Below are 7001 nucleotides of genomic sequence, written 5' to 3'. Positions count from 1 at the left end.
AGTAGTCATATCATTCCACGCCAGTTGCTGTGCACGAACAAGTGTGTGGTGTTTCATGTCAAAATGTATGTTATATCTACAATCTGTTGATAGTGATATCTAATCAAACATAATACTGGTCATTTGTGTGGTGATGTACTATCTTGGACCAATGTCTGTCATTTACTGTAGACCTGTATTGCCATGATTGACAGATATCTCTGTACCTAGAAAGGGAAGATCTGTTTCTATATATACTTTGATGGAAGAGATATATTTATGTCCTCGATGCAATGCGTCGAGTGAGACAATATTGCCTGTTCTGTTGATCCAAATAATAAATATGCACCAAAACATTTGTGTCTACTGAGTCTACTGCATTATGTTCAGTACAGTGCGTGTGTGTTTGTGAGTGTGTACCCTTGTGTGTGTGGTTCCCCAGGGCAGGGCCCATGGTTCCTGGCTGAGCTGCCTCCCAGTGAAAATAGGGCTGTTTGGTGCTGGTTCCAGCCCTGTGCCCTGCGGCAGGCTGGTATAGAGCCCAGCACACACATCTTACCAACTAACCCCCTGGTACAGCTCTCAGCTCCCAAGGCCTTAGATACAGTACTTTACCCCTTGCACTGGAGTCCTTTTTAACTGGTTGTTGATCACATGCAGGACAGGAAACTGTAAAGAAATTCTCTAACGTGTGGTGGCTTGCAGGAGCATACTTCTCCTTTCCATCCTATTTCCTTCTCCCTCTTCTCCCTCTTCTCTTGACTCAGAGCATACTTCACCTTTCCATCCTATCTCCTTCTCCCTCTTCTCCATCTTCTCTTGACTCAGAGCATACTTCTCCTTTCCATCCTATCTCCTTCTCCCTCTTCTCCCTCTTCTCTTGACTCAGAGCATACATCTCATCTCCCTCTATTCTCTCTCTCTTCTCCCTCTTCTCTTGACTCAGAGCATACATCTCATCTCCCTCTATTCTCTCTCTCTTCTCCCTCTTCTCTTGACTCAGAGCATACATCTCATATCCCTCTATTCTCTCTCTCTTCTCCCTCTTCTCTTGACTCAGAGCATACATTTCATCTCCCTCTATTATCTCTCTCTTCTCCCTCTTCTCTTGACTCAGAGCATACATCTCATCTCCCTCTATTCTCTCTCTCTTCTCCCTCTTCTCTTGACTCAGAGCATACATCTCATCTCCCTCTATTCTCTCTCTCTTCTCCCTCTTCTCTTGACTCAGAGCATACATCTCATCTCCCTCTATTCTCTCTCTCTTCTCCCTCTTCTCTTGACTCAGAGCATACATCTCATCTCCCTCTATTCTCTCTCTCTTCTCCCTGTTCTCTTGACTCAGAGCATACATCTCATCTCCCTCTATTCTCTCTCTCTTCTCCCTCTTCTCTTGACTCAGAGCATACATCTCATCTCCCTCTATTCTCTCTCTTTTCTCCCTCTTCTCTTGACTCAGAGCATACATCTCATCTCCCTCTATTCTCTCTTCTCCCTCTTCTCTTGACTCAGAGCATACATCTCATCTCCCTCTATTCTCTCTTCTCCCTCTTCTCTTGACTCAGAGCATACATCTCATCTCCCTCTATTCTCTCTTCTCCCTCTTCTCTTGACTCAGAGCATACATCTAATCTCCCTCTATTCTCTCTCTCTTCTCTCTCTTAGTCCTCTCCATCATCTCTGTATTTTCTCTCCTTCCCCTATTTATTGTCACTCTTCTTCTGTTTTCTTTGCTTCCCTGCAGAGTGCCTTGGAGCGGGGAGCTTACACCCACCCACCCACCCTGCCCCCCCCCCCTCTCTCTCTTTCTCTCTCTCTCTTTCTCTCTCTCTCTCTCTCTCTCTCTCTCTCTCCCCCTCTATTCATTCAATTTTCAATTTAAGGGCTGTATTGGCATGGGAAACATATGTTAACATTGCCAAAGCAAGAGAAATAGAACAGAAGTGAAATAAACAATACAAAATGAACAGTAAACATAACACTCACAAAAGTTTCAAAAGAATAAAGACATCCCTCTCTGTCTGTCTCACTTACACCTCAATGTGGTATCTCAGTCTCCAGATCTGCCTGTGCTTTAGCCAAGTCCTCCAATTTTCCTTGTCAAGCCTTGTCAAGCTATACATGTGCCTGTCTTGTGTTTTTGTGGATTGTAGTATACTGTAGTATTTACTGTAGTGTTTTTGTGGACTGAAGTATTTACTGTAGTGTTTTTGTGGACTGAAGTATTTACTGTAGTGTTTTTGTGGACTGTTGTATACTGTAGTATTTACTGTAGTGTTTTTGTGGACTGTTGTATACTGTAGTATTTACTGTAGTGTTTTTGTGGACTGAAGTATTTACTGTAGTGTTTTTGTGGACTGTTGTATACTGTAGTATTTACTGTAGTGTTTTTGTGGACTGTTGTATACTGTAGTATTTACTGTAGTGTTTTTGCAGACATTACTGTAGTATTTACTGTAGTGTTTTTGTGGACTGTTGTATACTGTAGTATTTACTGTAGTGTTTTTGCAGACATTACTGTAGTATTTACTGTAGTGTTTTTGTGGATTGTAGTATACTGTAGTATTTACTGTAGTGTTTTTGTGGACTGAAGTATTTACTGTAGTGTTTTTGTGGACTGAAGTATTTACTGTAGTGTTTTTGTGGACTGTTGTATACTGTAGTATTTACTGTAGTGTTTTTGCAGACATTACTGTAGTATTTACTGTAGTGTTTTTGTGGACTGTTGTATACTGTAGTATTTACTGTAGTGTTTTTGCAGACATTACTGTAGTATTTACTGTAGTGTTTTTGTGGACTGTTTTATACTGTAGTATTTACTGTAGTGTTTTTGCAGACATTACTGTAGTATTTACTGCAGTGTTTTTGTGGACTGTTGTATACTGTAGTATTTACTGTAGTGTTTTTGTGAACTGTTGTATACTGTAGTATTTACTGTAGTGTTTTTGCAGACATAACTGTAGTATTTACTGTAGTGTTTTTGTGGACTGTTGTATACTGTAGTATTTACTGCAGTGTTTTTGCAGACATTACTGTAGTATTTACTGTAGTGTTTTTGCAGACATTACTGTAGTATTTACTGTAGTGTTTTTGCAGACATTACTGTAGTATTTACTGTAGTGTTTTTGTGGACTGTTGTATACTGTAGTATTTACTGTAGTGTTTTTGTGGACTGTTGTATACTGTAGTATTTACTGTAGTGTTTTTGCAGACATTACTGTAGTATTTACTGTAGTGTTTTTGTGGACTGTAGTATACTGTAGTATTTACTGCAGTGTTTTTGCAGACATTACTGTAGTATTTACTGCAGTGCTTTTGCAGACATTACTGTAGTATTTACTGTAGTGTTTTTGCAGACATTACTGTAGTATTTACTGTAGTGTTTTTGCAGACATAACTGTAGTATTTACTGTAGTGTTTTTGTGGACTGTTGTATACTGTAGTATTTACTGTAGTGTTTTGTGGACTGTAGTATACTGTAATATTTACTGTAGTGTTTTGTGGACTGTAGTATACTGTAATATTTACTGTAGTGTTTTGTGGACTGTAGTATACTGTAATATTTACTGTAGTGTTTTGTGGACTGTAGTATACTGTAATATTTACTGTAGTGTTTTTGTGGACTGTAGTATACTGTAGTGTTTTTGCAGACATTACTGTAGTATTTACTGTAGTGTTTTTGCAGACATTACTGTAGTATTTACTGTAGTGTTTTTGTGGACTGTTGTATACTGTAATATTTACTGTAGTGTTTTTGCAGACATAACTGTAATATTTACTGTAGTGTTTTTGTGGACTGTTGTATACTGTAGTATTTACTGTAGTGTTTTTGTGGACTGTTGTATACTGTAGTATTTACTGCAGTGTTTTTGCAGACATTACTGTAGTATTTACTGTAGTGTTTTTGCAGACATTACTGTAGTATTTACTGTAGTGTTTTTGCAGACATTACTGTAGTATTTACTGTAGTGTTTTTGCAGACATAACTAATATTTACTGTAGTGTTTTTGTGGATTGTAGTATACTGTAATATTTACTGTAGTGTTTTGTGGACCTTAGTATACTGTAATATTTACTGTAGTCTTTTGTGGACTGTAGTATACTGTAATATTTACTGTAGTGTTTTGTGGACTGTAGTATACTGTAATATTTACTGTAGTGTTTTGTGGACCTTAGTATACTGTAATATTTACTGTAGTCTTTTGTGGACTGTAGTATACTGTAATATTTACTGTAGTGTTTTTGTGGACTGTTGTATACTGTAATATTTACTGTAGTGTTTTGTGGACTGTAGTATACTGTAATATTTACTGTAGTGTTTTGTGGACCTTAGTATACTGTAATATTTACTGTAGTCTTTTGTGGACTGTAGTATACTGTAATATTTACTGTAGTGTTTTTGTGGACTGTAGTATACTGTAGTATTTACTGTAGTGTTTTTGCAGACATTACTGTAGTATTTACTGTAGTGTTTTTGTGGACTGTTGTATACTGTAGTATTTACTGTAGTGTTTTTGCAGACATTACTGTAGTATTTACTGTAGTGTTTTTGTGGACTGTTGTATACTGTAGTATTTACTGTAGTGTTTTTGTGGACTGTTGTATACTGTAGTATTTACTGCAGTGTTTTTGCAGACATTACTGTAGTATTTACTGTAGTGTTTTTGCAGACATTACTGTAGTATTTACTGTAGTGTTTTTGCAGACATTACTGTAGTATTTACTATAGTGTTTTTGCAGACATTACTGTAGTATTTACTGTAGTGTTTTTGCAGACATTACTGTAGTATTTACTGTAGTGTTTTTGCAGACATTACTGTAGTATTTACTGTAGTGTTTTTGTGGACTGTAGTATACTGCAGTATTTAATGTAGTGTTTTTGTGGACTGTAGTATACTGCAGTATTTACTGCAGTGTTTTTGCAGACATTACTGTAGTATTTACTGTAGTGTTTTTGCAGACATTACTGTAGTATTTACTGTAGTGTTTTTGTTTTATTATCTTTGACATAGAAGTGGGGGCTTTCTCCTTCAGGAAACCTATTGGAGAAATACTAAAATAAAATGTTCCGTAACCTGTAGGTCGGTAGGACTGGGTTCTGAACGGAGAGTTCAGAGCTTCTGCTCTTTTCTATAACCTGTAGGGAACACAATATATGGTCTATACTTGGAATGTAGGTTTCTCACTTATGGGTGGCACAAATTGGGATATGGGGAGGGAAATGGGCAAGGTATATGCAAATGAAATCCTGTAGTATTTACTATAGTATTTTCTGTGTGTGTTTTTTTGGACTGTAATGTTTTGGCTGACATTACTGTATTATTTACTGCTGAGTGTTTTTGCTGATAATACTGTAGTTTTTACTACAGTATACTACAACATTCTATAGCAAGTATTACACATTATTGAGGGATACCAGTGTGTAGTATAATATTCTACAGTATACTACAGTTTACTACAGAATTATATACTAAGTACTGTATTATTCTATAGTAGACTGTAGTATTTTTTCATGTGGGTCTCCTGTGGTGTCGTTGCCCTACACCCAGGGACAAGCAGGGACCCTATCCACCCTCCTCCTCTCTTCTCCTCTCCTCCTCCTCTTAGCCTGAAGATAAGATGATGTTTTAATTGTCACATCTTATTTAGACAGCAGTGACATTCACTAGGGGACAGCACAGAGTGGAGGGGCGGGCCAGAGTAATCAAAGGAGATGAGAGGGAGAAGAGGGAGAGAAAGAGAGAGAGAGAGAGAGAGAAACCGCTGGCGCCCAGTCATCAAGCAGCTGCAGCAGGCAGAATTTAGCTCTGAGCGCTCTCCCTCCCCTCCCTCCGTCGTTTTTCTCATCGCCGCTCCTTCTCTCCCACAGCCAGGGCATGATCTGATTTGACAAGCACGATGCTGTCATCTTGAGTTTGTCCAATTTGAAATGCTAATTAATGAACTCGCAGCCACTTTGTGTTTCGTTTCGCTCGCCGTTGTTGTTTGTCTTCTATTTGTCTTCTCTTTACACTTTCTCCTTCCCCTCTGCTCTTTCTGAGGCTGGAACTTCAGACCTTGGTCTATGTCTGAGACGCAGACAGTGGAGGAAGATGGTATCAGGGTATTTGGCACCATGATGAGGAGTCACAAAGGGTCGGGGACGAACAGGCGTCATGATTGAGACAAACAGAGGCATCATGATTGAGACAAACAGAGGCATCATGATTGAGACAAACAGAGGCATCATGATTGAACACAAACCTCTCTGATTGAGACAAACAGAGGCATCATGATTGAGACAAACAGAGGCATCATGATTGAGACAAACAGAGGCATCATGATTGAGACAAACAGATGCATCATGATTGAGACAAACAGAGGCATCATGATTGAGACAAACAGAGGCATCATGATTGAGACAAACACAGGCATCATGATTGAACACAAACCTCTCTGATTGAGACAAACAGAGGCATCATGATTGAGACAAACAGAGGCATCATGATTGAGACAAACAGAGGCATCATGATTGAGACAAACAGAGGCTTCACGATTGAGACAAACAGAGGCATCACGATTGAGACAAACAGAGGCATCATGATTGAGACAAACAGAGGCATCATGATTGAGACAAACAGAGGCATCATGATTGAACACAAACCTCTCTGATTGAGAGTGCTAATGACTGGGAGGCCAGGGATGATCAGCTAATGGCAGACGACTCTGTCTCTCAGTTTCTCTCTCTATATGTTCTTCTCTCTCTCTCTCTAATCTCTCTCTCCCTGTCTGTTCGACTTAAAACTGACAGCTCCAGGGGCTAAGACAGAGGAGGAAAAGGGGGAGAGAGAGAAATATAGAATGAGAGAGAAAAAGAAAGGAGAACGGAGGCGATACAAAGGAGAGATGGAGTACTCTACGGCCATGCCCCACATCGCCAGCAGGTGGCGGTAGCAGCGTACACCAGCTGTGGTTACCGCCACTGATCCGTCCGTCACAGCATCAGAGCCAGCCTGCCTCATGTTCCTCATTTCCCCATCTCT

This window comes from Oncorhynchus mykiss, chromosome 21, assembly GCF_013265735.2.
Source record: "Oncorhynchus mykiss isolate Arlee chromosome 21, USDA_OmykA_1.1, whole genome shotgun sequence".
Classification (NCBI taxonomy): domain Eukaryota; kingdom Metazoa; phylum Chordata; class Actinopteri; order Salmoniformes; family Salmonidae; genus Oncorhynchus; species Oncorhynchus mykiss.
This window is presented reverse-complemented; position numbering follows the sequence as displayed.